The sequence below is a fragment of the Calliopsis andreniformis genome, unplaced genomic scaffold, assembly GCF_051401765.1.
Source record: "Calliopsis andreniformis isolate RMS-2024a unplaced genomic scaffold, iyCalAndr_principal scaffold0026, whole genome shotgun sequence".
In the NCBI taxonomy this organism is placed as follows: domain Eukaryota; kingdom Metazoa; phylum Arthropoda; class Insecta; order Hymenoptera; family Andrenidae; genus Calliopsis; species Calliopsis andreniformis.
The window spans coordinates 4640322-4658675 of record NW_027480435.1 but is presented as its reverse complement, the minus strand read 5'-3'; positions in this window follow the sequence as shown (position 1 = coordinate 4658675).

Sequence of the window (18354 nt, the reverse complement as noted above, 5' to 3'; positions counted from 1 at the left end):
CGTCATTTCTTCTTTCCGGGCAACCTAGGCTTCACACATGGGCGTTGCCCCAACAGATTGAATAGTTAGGGCCTTAGAAGTCAACGCCGGAAGCATAAAATGCAATAAAAATACAACAGTTTTTCCATCGTAGAAAAGGATTAATTGCAACCAGTTTGAAAGTGATGGTCATTTCTACGTTCCGGGCAACCTAGGCTTCACTCTAGGGCGTTGCTCCACCAGATCGAATTGTTAGGGCCTAAGAAGTCAACGCCAGAAGCATAAGATACAATATAAATATAACAGTTTTTCCAATGTATAGAACGAATAATAGCAACCAGTGTGAAAGTTATGGTCATTTCTACGTTCCGGGCAACCTAGGCTTCACTCTAGGGCGTTGCTCCACCAGATCAAACAGTGAGGGCCTTAGAAGTCAACGCCCGAAGCATAAAATAGAAAATAAATAGAACAGTTTTTCCATTCTATAAAACGAATAATTGCTACCAGTGTAAAAGTTATGGTCATTTCTACGTTCCGGGCAACCTAGGTTTCACCCTAGGGCGCTGTTCCACCAGATCGAATAGTTAGGGCCTAAGAAGTGAACGCCAGAAGCATAAAATACAATATAAATACAACAGTTTTTCCATCATATAAAACGAGTAATTGCAACCAGTATGAAAGTTAACGTCATTTCTTCTTTCCGGGCAACCTAGGTTTCACCCTTGGGTGTTGCTCCAACAGATTGAATAGTTAAGGCCTTAGAAGTCAACGCCGGAAGCATAAAATGCAATAAAAATTCAACAGTTTTTCCATCGTATAAAAGGATTAATTGCAACCAGTTTGAAAGTGATGTTCATTTCTAGGTTCCGGGCAACCTCGGCTTCACTCTAGGGCGTTGCTCCACCGCATCGAATAGCTACGGCCTTAAAATACAACGTCAGAAGCATAAAATACATAATAAATACAACAGTTTTTCCATCGTATAAAAAGAATAATTGCAACCAGTGTGAAAATAATGTTCATTTCTACTTTCCGGGCACCCTTGGCTTCACTCTATGGCGCTGCTCAACCAGATCGAATAGTTAAGGCCTAAGAAGTCAACGCCAGAAGCACCAAATACAAAATGAATACAACAGTTTTTCCATCGTATAAAACGAATAATTGCAACCAGTGTGAATGTAATTGTCATTTCTACGTTCCGGGCAACCTAGGCTTCACCCTAGGTCGTTGTTCCACCAGATGGAATAGTTACGGCCTAAGAAGTCAACGCCAGAAGCATAAAATACGGTATAAATACAACAGCTTTTCCATCGTATAACAGGAATAATTGCAACCAGTGTGAAAGTGATGGTCATTTCTACGTTCCGGGCAACCTAGGCGTCACTCTATGGCGTTGCTCCACCACATCTAATAGCTACGGCCTTAGGAGTCATCGCCAGAAGCATAAAATACAATATAAGTACAACAGCTTTTCCATCGTATAAAATGAATAATTGCACACAATGTGAATGTAGTGGTCATTTCTACGTTCCGGGCAACCTGGGCTTAACTATATGGCGTTGCTCCACCAGATCGAATAGCTAGGCACTTAGAATTCAACGCCAGAAGGATAAAATACAATATAAATACAACAGTTTTTCCATCGTATATAATGTATATTTGCAAACAGTGTGATCGTAATGGTCAGTGCTACGTTCCGGGCAACCTAGGCTTCACTCTAGGGCGTTGTTCCACCAGATCGAATAGTTAGGGTCTATGAAGTCAACGCCAGAAGAATAAAATACAATATAAGTACAACAGTTTTTCCATGGTATAAAACGATTAATTGCTACCAGTGTGAAAGTTGTGGTCATTTCTACGTTCCGGGCAACATAGGCTTCACCCTAGGGCGTTGTTCCACCAGATGGAATAGTTAGGGCCTAAGAAGACAACGCCAGAAGCAAAAAATACGATATAAATACAACAGCTTTTCCATCGTATAAAACGTATAATTGCAACCAATGTGAAAGTAATGATCATTTCGGCGTTTCGTGCATCCTAGACTTAACTCTGAGGCGTTGCTCCACCCGATAGAAGAGTTAGGGCCTTAGAAGTCAACGCCAGAAGCATAAAATACAAAATAAATAGAGACAGTTTTTCCATTGTATACAACGAATAATTGCTACCAGTATGAAAGTTATGATCATTTCTATGTTCCGGGCAACCTAGGCTTCACTCTAGGCCGTTGCTCTACCAGATCGAACAGTTAGGCCCTTAGTAGTCGACGCCAGAAGCACAAAATACAATAAATATGCAACAGTTTTTCCATCTTGTAACAGGAATAACTGCAAACAGTGTGAAAGTACTGGTTTTTTCTACGTTCCGGGTAACCTAGGTTTAACTCTAGGGCGTTGCTCCACCACATCGAATAGCTACGGCCTTAGAATTCAACGTCAGAAACATAAAATACAATATAAATACAACAGTTTTTCCATCGTATAAAACGAATAATTGCAACCAGTGTGAAAATAATGTTCATTTCTACTTTCCGGGCACCCTAGGCTTCACTCTATGGCGCTGCTCAACCAGATCGAATAGTTAAGGCCTAAGAAGTCAACGCCAGAAGCACCAAATACAAAATGAATACAACAGTTTTTCCATCGTATAAAACGAATAATTGCAACCAGTGTGAATGTAATGGTCATTTCTACGTTCCGGGCAACCTAGGCTTCACCCTAAGTCGTTCTTCCACCAGATGGAATAGTTAGGGCCTAAGAAGTCAACGCCAGAAGCATAAAATACGATATAAATACAACAGCTTTTCCATCGTATAACAGGAATAATTGCAACCAGTGTGAAAGTGATGGTCATTTCTACGTTCCGGGCAACCTAGGCGTCACTCTATGGCGTTGCTCCACCACATCTAATAGCTACGGCCTTAGGAGTCATCGCCAGAAGCATAAAATACAATATAAGTACAACAGCTTTTCCATCGTATAAAATGAATAATTGCACACAATGTGAATGTAGTGATCATTTCTACGTTCCGGGCAACCTGGGCTTCACTATATGGCGTTGCTCCACAAGATCGAATAGCTAGGCACTTAGAATTCAACGCCAGAAGGATAAAATACAATATAAATACAACAGCTTTTCCATCGTATATAATGTATATTTGCAAACAGTGTGATCGTAATGGTCAGTGCTACGTTCCGGGCAACCTAGGCTTCACTCTAGGGCGCTGTTCCACCAGATCGAATAGTTAGGGTCTGTGAAGTCAACGCCAGAAGAATAAAATACAATATAAGTACAACAGTTTTTCCATGGTATAAAACGATTAATTGCTACCAGTGTGAAAGTTGTGGTCATTTCTACGTTCCGGGCAACCTAGGTTTCACTCTAGGGCGTTGCTCCACCAGCTCGAGTAGCTAGGACCTCAGAAGTCTACGCTTGAAGCATAAAATACGATATAAATACAACAGTTTTTCCATCGTATAACAGGAATAATTGCAACCAGTGTGAAGGTAAAGGTATGTCCTACGCTCCGGACAACCTAGGCTTCACTCCAGCCGTTGCTAAACCAGATCGAAGAGTTAGGGCCGTAGAAGTCAGCGCCAGAAACATAAACTACAAAACAAGTCGAACAGTCTTTCCATCGTATAAAACGAATAATTGCAACCTGTGTGTAGGTTATGGTCATATATACGTTCCGGGCAACCTAGGCTTCACTGTAGGGTGTTGCTCCACCAGATCGAATAGCTAGGGACTTAGAATTAAACGCCAGAAGCATAAAATACAATAAAAGTACAACAGTTTTTCCATCGTATAACAGGAGTAATTGCAGCCAGTGTTAATGTAATGGTATGTCCTACGTTCCGGGCAACCTAGGCTTCAGTCTAGGGCGTTGTTCCACCAGAACGAATAGTTACGGCCTAAGAAGACAACGCCAGAAGCATAAAATACAATATAAGTATAACAGTTTTTCCATCGTATAAAACGAATAATAGCAACCAGTGTGAAAGTAATGGACATTTCTACGTTCCGGGCAACCTGGGCGTCACTCTACGGCGTTGCTCCACCACATCTAATAGCTACGGCCTTAGAAGTCAACGCCAGAAGCATAAAATCCAATATAAATACAACAGCTTTTCCATCGTATAAAACGAATAATTGCAAGCAATGTGAAAGTAATGGTCATTTCTAGGTTCCGGGCAACCTAGGCTTCACTCTAGGGCGTTGCTCCGCCACATCGAATAGCTACGGCCTTAAAATACAACGTCAGAAGCATAAAATACATAATAAATACAACAGTTTTTCCATCGTATAAAACGAATAATTGCAACCAGTGTGAAAGTAATGGTCATTTCTACGTTCCGTGCAACCTAGGCTTCGCTCTAGGGCGTTGTTCCACCAGATCGAATAGCTAGGGACTTAGACGTCAGCGCCGGAAGCATAAAATATAATAAAAATACAACAGTTGTTCCATCGTATAACAGGAATAATTGCCACCAGTGTGAAAGTAATGGGCATTTCTACGTTCCGTGCAACCTAGGCTTCACTCTAGGGCGTTTCTCCACCACAACGAATAGCTACGACCTTAGAAGTCAACGCCTAAAGCATAAAATACAATATAGATGCAAAAGTTTTTCCATCGTATAACAGAAATAACTGCAAACAGTATGAAAGTACTGGTCATTTCTACGTTCCGGGTGACCTAGGCTTCGCTCTAGGGCGTTGTTCCACCAGACCAAATAGTTAGGGCCCAAGAAGTCAACGCCAGAAGCATAAAATGCAACATAAATATAACAGATTTTCCATCGTATATAATGTATATTTGCAAACAGTGTGAAAGTAATGGACATTTCTACGTACCCGGCGACCTAGGCCCCACTCTAGGGCGTTGCTCCACCAAATCGAATAGCCAGGGCCTTAGAAGTCAACGCCAGAAGCATAAAATACGATATAAATACCACAGCTTTTCCATCGTATAAAAGGAATAATTGCAAACAGTGTGAAAGTAATGGTCATTTCTACGTTCCGGGCAACCTCGACTTCACTCTACGGCGTTGATCCACCAGATCGAATAGTTAGGGCCTAAGAAGTCAACACCAGACGAATAAAATACAAATTAAACACAACAGCCTTTACACCCTATAAAAGTGAATAATTGCAACCTGTGAGAAGGTTATGGTCATATCTACGTTCCGGGCAACATAGGCTTCACTGTAGGCCGTTGCCCAACCAGATCGAAATGTTAGGGCCTAAGAAGACAACATCCGAAGCATAAAATACGATATAGATACAACAGCTTTTCCATCATATTAAATGAATAATTGCAAACAGTGTGAAAGAAGTGGTCATTTCTACGTTCCGAGCAACCTAGGCTTCACCCTAGGTCGTTGTTCCACCAGATGGAATAGTTAGGGCCTAAGAAGTCAACGCCAGAAGCATAAAATACGATATAAATACAACAGCTTTTCCATCGTATAACAGGAATAATTGCAACCACTGTGAAAGTGATGGTCATTTCTACGTTCCGGGCAACCTAGGCGCCACTCTATGGCGTTGCTCCACCACATCTAATAGCTACGGCCTTAGAAGTCATCGCCAGAAGCATAAAATACAATATAAATACCACAGCTTTTCCATCGTATATAATGTATATTTGCAAACAGTGTGATCGTAATGGTCAGTGCTACGTTCCGGGCAACCTAGGCTTCACTCTAGGGCGTTGTTCCACCAGATCGGATAGTTAGGGCCTAAGAAGTCAACGCCAGAAGAATAAAATACAATATAAGTACAACAGCTTTTCCATCGAATAAAATGAATAATTGCAAACATTGTGAAAGTACTGGTCATTTCTACGTTCCGGGTAACCTAGGTTTAACTCTAGGGCGTTGCTCCACCACATCGAACAGCTACGGCCTTAGAATTCAACGTCAGAAACATAAAATACAATATAAATACAACAGTTTTTCCATCGTATAAAACGAATAATTGAACCAGTATGATAGTTATGGTCATTTCTACTTTCCGGGCAACCTTGGCTTCACTCTAGGGCGTTGCTCCACCGCATCTAATTGTTACGGACTTAGAAGCCAAAGCCAGAAGCATAAAATACAATAAGAAATGCAACAGCTTTTTCATCGAGTAACAGGAATAATTGCAACAAGCGAGAAGGTAATGGTCATTTCTACGTTCCGGGCAACCTAGGCGTCACTCTAGGGCGTTGCTCCACCACAGCCAATAGCTACGGCCTTAGAAGTAAACGCCAGTAGCATAAAATACAATATAAATACGACAGTTCTTCCATTGTATAAAACGAATAATTGCAACCAGTGTGAAAGTTATGGTCATTTCTACGTTCCGGACAACCTAGGGTTCACCCTAGGGCGTTGTTCCACCAGATGGAATAGTTAGGGCCTAAGAAGTCAACGCCAGAAGCATAAAATACGATATAGATATAACAGCTTTTCCATCGTATAACAGGAATAATTGCAACCAGTGTGAAAGTGATGGTCATTTCTATGTTCCCGGCAACCTAGGCTTCACTCTAGGGCGTTGCTCCACCAGATCGAACAGTTAGGGCCTTAGTAGTCAACGCCAGAAGCACAAAATACAATAAATATGCAACAGTTTTTCCATCGTGTACCAGGCATTACTGCAAACAGTGTGAATGTACTCGTCATTTCTACGTTCCGGGTAACCTAGGTTTAACTCTAGGGCGTTGCTCCACCAGATCTAATAGCTAGGGACTTAGAAATCAACGCCAGAAGAATAAAATATAATATAAGTACAACAGTTTTTCCACCGTATAAAATGAATAATTGCAAACATTGTGAAAGTAATGGTCACTTCTACGTTCCGGGCAACCTACGTTTCACTCTATGGCGTTGCTCCACCAGATGGAATAGTTATGGCCTAAGAACTCAACGCCAGAAGCACCAAATACATAATAAATACAACAGTCTTTCCATTGTATAAAACGAATAATTGCAACCAGTGTGAACGTAATGATCATTTCGGCGTTTCGGGCATCCAAGACTTAACTCTGAGGCGTTGCTCCGCCAGATCGAAGAGTTAGGGCCTTAAAAGTCAACGCCAGAAGCATAAACTACAAAATAAATACAACAGTCTTTCCATCGTATAAAACGAATAATTGCAACCTATGAGAAGATTATGGTCATGTCCACATTCCGGGCAACCTAGGCTTCACTGTAGGGTGTTGCTCCAACCGATCGAATAGGTAGTGCCATAGGAGTCAGCGCCCAAGCATAAAATACAATAAATATACAAGAGTCTTTCCATCGTATAACCGGAATAATTGCAACCAGTGTGAAAGTGATGGTCATTTCTACGTTCCGGGCAGCCTAGGCTTCACTCTAGGATGTTGCTCCACCAGCCCGAATAGTTAGGGCCTTATAAGTCGACACCCGAAGCATAAAATACAAAATAAATTGCACAGCTTTTCCATCGTATAACAGGAATAATTGCAACCAGTTTGAAGGTAATGGTATGTGCTACGTTCCGGGCAACCTACGCTTCACTCTATGGCGGTGCTCCACCAGATCGAATAATTAGGGCCTAAGAAGTAAACGCCAGAAGCATAAAATACAATATAAATACAACAGCTTTTCTATCGTATATAATGTATATTTGCAAACAGTGTGATCGTAATGGTCATTGCTACGTTCCGGGCAACCTAGGCTTCACTCTAGGGCGTTGTTCCACCAGATCGAATAGTTAGCGCCTAAGAAGTAAACGCCAGAAGAATAAAATACAATATAAGTACAACAGTTTTTCCATCGTATAAAATGAATAATTGCAAACATTGTGAAAGTACTGGTCATTTATACGTTCCGGGTAACCTAGGCTTCACTCTAGGGCGTTGCTCCACCACATCGAATAGCTACGGCCTTAAAATACATCGGCAGAAGCATAAAATACATAATAAATACAACAGTTTTTCCATCGTATAAAACGAATAATTGCAACCAGTGTGAAAGTAATCGTCATTTCTACGTTCCGGGCAACCTAGACGTCACACTAGGGCGTCGCTCCACCACATCTAATAGCTACGGCCTTACAAGTCAACGCCAGAAGCATAAAATACAATATAAATACAACAGCTTTTCCATCGTATAAAACGAATAATTGCAACCAGTGAGAAAGTAATGGTCATTTCTAGGTTCCGGGCAACCTAGGCTTCACTCTAGGGCGTTGCTCCACCACATCGAATAGCTACGGCCTTAAAATACATCGGCAGAAGCATAAAATACATAATAAATACAACAGTTTTTCCATCGTATAAAACGAATAATTGCAACCAGTGTGAAAATAATGTTCATTTCTACTTTCCGGGCACCCTAGGCTTCACTCTATGGCGCTGCTCCACCAGATCGAATAGTTAAGGCCTAGGAAGTCAACGCCAGAAGCACCAAATACAAAATAAATACAACAGTTTTTCCATCGTATAAAACGAATAATTGCAACCAGTGTGAAAGTAACGGTCATTTCTACGTTCCGGGCAACCTAGGCTTCACCCTAGGTCGTTGTTCCACCAGATGGAATAGTTAGGGCCTAAGAAGTCAACGCCAGAAGCATAAAATACGATATAAATACAACAGCTTTTCCATCGTGTAACAGGAATAATTGCAACCAGTGTGAAAGTGATGGTCATTTCTACGTTCCGGGCAACCTAGGCGTCACTCTATGGCGTTGCTCCACCACATCTAATAGCTACGGCCTTAGAAGTCATCGCCAGAAGCATAAAATACAATATAAGTACAACAGCTTTTCCATCGTATAAAATGAATAATTGCACACAGTGTGAATGTAGTGGTCATTTCTACGTTCCGGGCAACCTGGGCTTCACTATATGGCGTTGCTCCACCAGATCGAATAGCTAGGCACTTAGAATTCAACGCCAGAAGGATAAAATACAATATAAGTACAACAGTTTTTCCATCGTATAAAATGAATAATTGCAAACATTGTGAAAGTAATGGTCATTTCTACGTTCCGAGCAACCTAGGCGTCACACTTGGGCGTTGCTCCAGCACATCTAATAGCTACGGCCTTAGAAGTCAACGCCAGAAGCATAAAAGACAATATAAATACAACAGCTTTTCCATCATATAACAGGAATAACTGCAACCAGTGTGAAAGTACTGGCCATTTCTACGTTCCGTGCCATCTTGGCTTCAAACTAGGGCATTGCTCCACCAGATCGGATAGTTAGGGCCTAAGAAGTCGACGCAAGGAGCATAAAATACGATATAAATGCAACAGCTTTTCCATCGTATAAAACGAATAATTGCTACCAGTGTGAAAGTAATGGTCATTTCTACGTTCCGAGCACCCTAGGCGTCACTCTGGGGCGTTGCTCCACCACATCTAATAGCTACGGCCTTAGAGGTCAACGCCACAGGCATAAAATACAATATAAATACAACTGCTTTTCCATCGTACAAAATGAATAATTGCCAACAGTGTGAAAGTAATGGTCATATCTACGTTCCGGGCAACCTAGGCTTCACTGTAGGTCGTTACTCCACCCGATCGCATAGCTAGCGACTTACAATTAAACGCCAGAGGCATAAAATATAATAAATATACAACAGTCTTTCCATCGTATAACAGGAATAATTGCAACCAGTGTGAAAGTAATGGTCATTCCGACGTACCGGGCAACCTAGGCTTCACTCTAGAGCGTTGCTCCACCAGATCGAAGAGTTAGGGCCTTAGAAGACAATGCCAGAAGCACAAAATACAATAAAAATACAACAGTTTTTCCATCGTTTAAAATGAATAATTGCAAACATTGTGAAAGTAATGGTCATTTCTACGTTCCGGGCAACATAGGCTTCACTCGAGTGCGTCGCTCCGCCAAATCGAATAGCTAGGGACTTAGAATTCAACGCTAAAAGCATAAAATACATTAAAAATACAACAGTTTTTCCACCGTATAACAGGAATAATTGCAACCAGTGGGCAAGTAATGGTCATTTCTACGTTCCGGCAGCCTAGGTTTCACTCTACTGCGTTGATACACCAGAGGGAATAGTTATGGCCTAAGAAGGCAACGCTAGAAGCATAAAATACAATAGAGATGCAACATTTTTTCCATTGTATAACAGGAATAACTGCATCCAGTGTGAAAGTATTGGTCATTTCTACATTCCGGGCAACCTAGGCGTAAGTCTAGGGCGTTGCTCCACCACATCTTATAACTACGGCCTTGGAAGTCAACGCCAGGAGCATAAAACAGAATATAAATACAACAGCTTTGCCATCGTATAAAATGAGTAATTGCAAACAGTCTGAAAGTAATGGTCATTTCTACGTTCCGAGCAACCTAGGCTTCACTCTAGAACGTTGCTCCACCAGATCGAATAGTTAGGTCCTTAGAAGTGAACGCCAGAAACATAAAATACGATATAAATACAGCAACTTTTCCGTCGTATAAAATGAATAATTGCAACCAGTGCTCAGGCTATGGTCATTTCTACGTACCGGGCAACCTAGGCTTCATTCTAGGGCGTTGCTCCACTAGATCGAGTAGCTAGGGCCTTAGAAGTCAACGCCAGGATCATAAAATACGATATAGATACAACAGTTTATCCATCGTATAAAACGAATAATTGCAACCCGTGCGAATGTAATGGTCATTTCTACGTTTCGGGCAACACACGCTTCACTCTTGGACGCTGCCCCCGAGATCGAATAGCTAGGATCTTAGAAGTCAATGCCAGAAGCATAAAATACAACATAAATACAACAGCTTTTCCATCGTTTATAATGTATATTTGCAAACAGCGTGAAAGTAATGGTCATTTCTACGTTCCGGGCAACCTAGGCTTCACTCTAGGACGTAGCTCCACCACATCGAATAGCTCCGGCCTTAGAAGTAAACGCCTGAAGCATAAAATACAATAAAAGTTCAACAGTTTTTTCATCGTACAACAGGAGTAATTGCAACAAGCGTGAAGGTAATGGTCATTTCAACGTTCCGGGCAATCTAGGCTTCACTGTAGGGCGTAGCTCCACCAGATCAAATAGCTAGGGCCTTAGAAGTCGACGCCAGAGGCAGAAAATACAATAAAGACGCAACAGTCTTTTCATCGTATAACAGGAATAACTGCAACCAGTGTGAAAGTACTGGCCATTTCTACGTTCCGTGCCATCTTGGCTTCAAACTAGGGCATTGCTCCACCAGATCGGATAGTTAGGGCCTAAGAAGTCGACGCAAGGAGCATAAAATACGATATAAATGCAACAGCTTTTCCATCGTATAAAACGAATAATTGCTACCAGTGTGAAAGTAATGGTCATTTCTACGTTCCGAGCACCCTAGGCGTCACTCTGGGGCGTTGCTCCACCACATCTAATAGCTACGGCCTTAGAGGTCAACGCCACAGGCATAAAATACAATATAAATACAACTGCTTTTCCATCGTACAAAATGAATAATTGCCAACAGTGTGAAAGTAATGGTCATATCTACGTTCCGGGCAACCTAGGCTTCACTGTAGGTCGTTACTCCACCCGATCGCATAGCTAGCGACTTACAATTAAACGCCAGAGGCATAAAATATAATAAATATACAACAGTCTTTCCATCGTATAACAGGAATAATTGCAACCAGTGTGAAAGTAATGGTCATTCCGACGTACCGGGCAACCTAGGCTTCACTCTAGAGCGTTGCTCCACCAGATCGAAGAGTTAGGGCCTTAGAAGACAATGCCAGAAGCACAAAATACAATAAAAATACAACAGTTTTTCCATCGTTTAAAATGAATAATTGCAAACATTGTGAAAGTAATGGTCATTTCTACGTTCCGGGCAACATAGGCTTCACTCGAGTGCGTCGCTCCGCCAAATCGAATAGCTAGGGACTTAGAATTCAACGCTAAAAGCATAAAATACATTAAAAATACAACAGTTTTTCCACCGTATAACAGGAATAATTGCAACCAGTGGGCAAGTAATGGTCATTTCTACGTTCCGGCAGCCTAGGTTTCACTCTACTGCGTTGATACACCAGAGGGAATAGTTATGGCCTAAGAAGGCAACGCTAGAAGCATAAAATACAATAGAGATGCAACATTTTTTCCATTGTATAACAGGAATAACTGCATCCAGTGTGAAAGTATTGGTCATTTCTACATTCCGGGCAACCTAGGCGTAAGTCTAGGGCGTTGCTCCACCACATCTTATAACTACGGCCTTGGAAGTCAACGCCAGGAGCATAAAACAGAATATAAATACAACAGCTTTGCCATCGTATAAAATGAGTAATTGCAAACAGTCTGAAAGTAATGGTCATTTCTACGTTCCGAGCAACCTAGGCTTCACTCTAGAACGTTGCTCCACCAGATCGAATAGTTAGGTCCTTAGCAGTGAACGCCAGAAACATAAAATACGATATAAATACAGCAACTTTTCCGTCGTATAAAATGAATAATTGCAACCAGTGCTCAGGCTATGGTCATTTCTACGTACCGGGCAACCTAGGCTTCATTCTAGGGCGTTGCTCCACTAGATCGAGTAGCTAGGGCCTTAGAAGTCAACGCCAGGATCATAAAATACGATATAGATACAACAGTTTATCCATCGTATAAAACGAATAATTGCAACCCGTGCGAATGTAATGGTCATTTCTACGTTTCGGGCAACACACGCTTCACTCTTGGACGCTGCCCCCGAGATCGAATAGCTAGGATCTTAGAAGTCAATGCCAGAAGCATAAAATACAACATAAATACAACAGCTTTTCCATCGTTTATAATGTATATTTGCAAACAGCGTGAAAGTAATGGTCATTTCTACGTTCCGGGCAACCTAGGCTTCACTCTAGGACGTAGCTCCACCACATCGAATAGCTCCGGCCTTAGAAGTAAACGCCTGAAGCATAAAATACAATAAAAGTTCAACAGTTTTTTCATCGTACAACAGGAGTAATTGCAACAAGCGTGAAGGTAATGGTCATTTCAACGTTCCGGGCAATCTAGGCTTCACTGTAGGGCGTAGCTCCACCAGATCAAATAGCTAGGGCCTTAGAAGTCGACGCCAGAGGCAGAAAATACAATAAAGACGCAACAGTCTTTTCATCGTATAACAGGAATAACTGCAACCAGTGTGAAAGTACTGGCCATTTCTACGTTCCGTGCCATCTTGGCTTCAAACTAGGGCATTGCTCCACCAGATCGGATAGTTAGGGCCTAAGAAGTCGACGCAAGGAGCATAAAATACGATATAAATGCAACAGCTTTTCCATCGTATAAAACGAATAATTGCTACCAGTGTGAAAGTAATGGTCATTTCTACGTTCCGAGCACCCTAGGCGTCACTCTGGGGCGTTGCTCCACCACATCTAATAGCTACGGCCTTAGAGGTCAACGCCACAGGCATAAAATACAATATAAATACAACTGCTTTTCCATCGTACAAAATGAATAATTGCCAACAGTGTGAAAGTAATGGTCATATCTACGTTCCGGGCAACCTAGGCTTCACTGTAGGTCGTTACTCCACCCGATCGCATAGCTAGCGACTTACAATTAAACGCCAGAGGCATAAAATATAATAAATATACAACAGTCTTTCCATCGTATAACAGGAATAATTGCAACCAGTGTGAAAGTAATGGTCATTCCGACGTACCGGGCAACCTAGGCTTCACTCTAGAGCGTTGCTCCACCAGATCGAAGAGTTAGGGCCTTAGAAGACAATGCCAGAAGCACAAAATACAATAAAAATACAACAGTTTTTCCATCGTTTAAAATGAATAATTGCAAACATTGTGAAAGTAATGGTCATTTCTACGTTCCGGGCAACATAGGCTTCACTCGAGTGCGTCGCTCCGCCAAATCGAATAGCTAGGGACTTAGAATTCAACGCTAAAAGCATAAAATACATTAAAAATACAACAGTTTTTCCACCGTATAACAGGAATAATTGCAACCAGTGGGCAAGTAATGGTCATTTCTACGTTCCGGCAGCCTAGGTTTCACTCTACTGCGCTGATACACCAGAGGGAATAGTTATGGCCTAAGAAGGCAACGCTAGAAGCATAAAATACAATAGAGATGCAACATTTTTTCCATTGTATAACAGGAATAACTGCATCCAGTGTGAAAGTATTGGTCATTTCCACATTCCGGGCAACCTAGGCGTAAGTCTAGGGCGTTGCTCCACCACATCTTATAACTACGGCCTTAGAAGTCAACGCCAGGAGCATAAAACAGAATATAAATACAACAGCTTTGCCATCGTATAAAATGAATAATTGCAAACAGTGTGAAAGTAATGGTCATTTCTACGTTCCGAGCAACCTAGGCTTCACTCTAGAACGTTGCTCCACCAGATCGAATAGTTAGGTCCTTAGAAGTGAACGCCAGAAACATAAAATACGATATAAATACAGCAACTTTTCCGTCGTATAAAATGAATAATTGCAACCAGTGTGAAAGATATCGTCATTTCTACGTTCCGGGCAACCTAAGCTTCACTGTAGGGCGTTGCTCCACGAGATCGAATACTTAGGGACTTAGAATTCAACGCCAGAAGCGTTATTTTTGTAATTATTTATTATAATTATTCGTTTTATACAGTGGAAAGACTGTTCTGTTTATTTTGTATTTTATGCTTCGGGCTTTGACTTCAAAGGCCCTACCTGTTCGATCTGGTGGAGCAACGCCCTAGAGTGAAGCCGAGATTGCCCGGAACGTAGAAATGACCATCACTTTCGAACTGGTTGCAATTATTCCTGTTATATGATGGAAAAACTGTTGTACTTTTATTGCATTTTATGCTTCGGGCATTGACTTCTAAGGCCCTAACTATTCAATCTGCTGGAGCAACGCCCTAGTGTGTAGCCTAGGTTGCCTGGAAAGTAGAAATGACCATAACTTTCATACTGGTTGCAATTTCTCGTTTTATATGATGGAAAAACTGTTGTATTTATATTGAATTTTATGCTTCTGGCGTTCACTTCTTAGGCCCTAACTATTCAATCTGCTGGAGCAACGCAATAGAGTGAAGCCTAGGTTGCTCGGAATTTAGAAATGACCATAACTTTCACACTGGTTGGAATTATTCGTTTTATACGATGGTAAAACTGTTGCATCTTTATCGTATTTTATGCTTCTGGCGTTGACTTCTTAGGCCCCAGCTGTTTGATCTGGTGGAGCACCGCACTTGAGTGAAGCCTACGTTGCCCGGAACGTAGAACATACCATTACCTTCACACGGGTTGCAATTACGCCTGTTATACGATGGAAAAACTGTTGCGTCTTTATTGTATCTTATGCTTCTGCCGTTGTCTTCTAAGGCCCTAACTCTTCGATCTGGTGGAGCAACGCTCTAGAGTGAAGCCTAGGTTGCCCGGTACGTCGGAATGACCATTACTTTCACACTGGTTGCAATTACTCCTTTTATACGATGGAAAAACTGTTATATTTATATTGTATATTATGCTTCTGGCGTTCACTTCTTAGGCCCTAACAATTCGATCTGGTAGAGCAACGCCCTAGAGTGAAGCCTAGGTTGCCTGGAACGTACAAATGACCATCACTTTCACACGGGTTGCAATTATTCCTGTTATAGGATGGAAAGACTGTTGTATTTTTATTGTATTTTATGCTTCAGGCGTTGACTTCTGCGGCCGTAGCTATTCGATGTGGAGGAAAAACGCCATAGAGTGAAGCCTATGTTGCCCGGAACGTAGAAATGACCATCACTTTCACACGGGTTGCAATTATTCCTGATATAGGATGGAAAGACTGTTGTATTTTTATTGTATTTTATGCTTCAGGCGTTGACTTCTGAGGCCGTAGCTATTCGATGTGGTGGAAGAGCGCCATAGAGTGGAGCCTAGGCTGCCCGGAACGTAGAAATGACCAGAACTTTCATACTGGTTGCAATTATTCGTTTTATATGATGGAAAAACTGTTGTATTTATATTGTATTTTATCCTTCTGGCGTTGAATTCTAAGTCCCTAGCTATTCGGTCTGGTGGAGCAACGCCCTAGTGTGAAACCTAGGAAACCCGGAACGTAGAAATGACCATTACTTTCACAATGTCTGCAATTATTCATTTCATACGATGGAAAAACTGTTGTACTTATATTGCATTTTATCCTTCTGGCGTTAAATTCTAAGTCCCTAGCTATTGGATCTGGTGGAGCAACGCCCTAGAGTGAAACATAGGTTACCCGGAACGTAGAAATGACCAGTACTCTCACACTGGTTGCAGTTATTCGTTTTATACAATGGAAAAACTGTTCTATTTATTTTGCATTTTATGCTTCGGGCGTTGACTTCCAAGGCCCTAGCTATTCCATCTGGTGGAGCAACACTCTAGCGTGAAGCCTAGGTTGCCCGGAACGTAGAAATGACAATTACTTCCACACTGTTTGCAAATATACATTATATACGATGGAAAAGCTGTTGTACTTATATTGTAATTTATGCTTCTGGCGCTGACTTCTTAGGCCGTAACTATTTGATCTGGTGGAGCACCGCCCTAGAGTGAAGCCTAGGTTGCCCGGAACGTAGAACATAAAATTACCTTCACACTGGTTGCAATTATTCCTGTTATACGATGGAAAAACTGTTGCACCTTTATTGTATTTTATGCTTCTGGCGTTGACTTCATAGGCCCTAACTCTTCGATCTGGTGGAGCAACGCTCTAGAGTGAAGCCTAGGTTGCCCGGTACGTCGGAATGACCATTACTTTCACACTGGTTGCAATTACTCCTTTTATACGATGGAAAGACTGTTGTATTTTTATTATATTTTATGCCTCTGGCGTTTAATTGTAAGTCGCTAGCTATTCGATCGGGTGGAGCAACGACCTACAGTGAAGCCTAGGTTGCCCGGAACGTAGATATGACCATTACTTTCACACTGTTGGCAATTATTCATTTAGTACGATGGAAAAGCAGTTGTATTTATATTGTATATTATGGTTCTGGCGTTCACTTCTTAGGCCCTAACAATTCGATCTGGTAGAGCAACGCCCTAGAGTGAAGCCTAGGTTGCCCGGAACGTAGAAATGACCACAACTTTCACACTGATTGCTATTATTCGTTTTATACAATGGAAAAACTGTTGTATTTATATTGTATTTTATCCTTCTGGCGTTGAATTCTAAGTCCCTAGCTATTCGGTCTGGTGGAGCAACGCCCTAGTGTGAAACCTAGGTAACCCGGAACGTAGAAATGACCATTACTTTCACAATGTCTGCAATTATTCATTTCATGCGATGGAAAAACTGTGGACTTATATTGTATTTTATCCTTCTGGCGTTGAATTCTAAGTCCCAGGCTATTCGGTCTGGTGGAGCAACGCCCTACAGTGAAGCCTGGATTACCCGGAACGTAGTAATGACCAGTACTATCACACTGTTTGCAGTTATTCCTGTTATACGATGGAAAGCTGTTGCATCTTTATGGAATTTTATGCTTCTGGCGTTGACTTCTAAGACCCTAACTATTCGATCTGGTGGAGGAAGGCCCTAGACTGAAGCCTAGGTTTCCCGGAACGTAGAAATGACCATAACATTCGCACTGGTTGCCATTAATCGTTTTCTACGATGGAAAAACTGTTCTATTTATTTTGCATTTTATGCTTCGGGCGTTGACTTCCAAGGCCCTAGCTATTCCATCTGGTGGAGCAACACTCTAGCGTGAAGCCTAGGTTGCCCGGAACGTAGAAATGACAATTACTCCCACACTGTTTGCAAATATACATTATATACGATGGAAAAGCTGTTGTACTTATATTGTAATTTATGCTTCTGGCGCTGACTTCTTAGGCCGTAACTATTTGATCTGGTGGAGCACCGCCCTAGAGTGAAGCCTAGGTTGCCCGGAACGTAGAACATACCATTACCTTCACACTGGTTGCAATTATTCCTGTTATACGATGGAAAAACTGTTGCACCTTTATTGTATTTTATGCTTCTGGCGTTGACTTCATAGGCCCTAACTATTCGATCTGGTGGAGCAACGTCCTAGAGTGAAGCCTAGGTTGACCGGAACGTAGAAATGACCATAACTTTCACACTGGTTACCATTATTCGTTTTATACGATGGAAAAGCTGTTGAATTTATATCGTATTTTATGCTTCTGGCGTTGACTTCTTAGGCCCTAACTATTCGATCTAGTGGAGCAACGCCCTAGAGTGAAGCCTAGGTTGCCCGGAACGTAGAAAAGACCATCACATTCAAACTGGTTGCAATTAATCCTGTTATACGATGGAAAAACTGTTGTATTTTTATTGCATTTTATGCTTCGGGCGTTGACTTATAAGGCCCTGACTCTTCAATCTGTTGGAGCAATGCCCTAGTGTGTAGCGTAGGTTGCCTGGAAAGTAGAAATGACCATA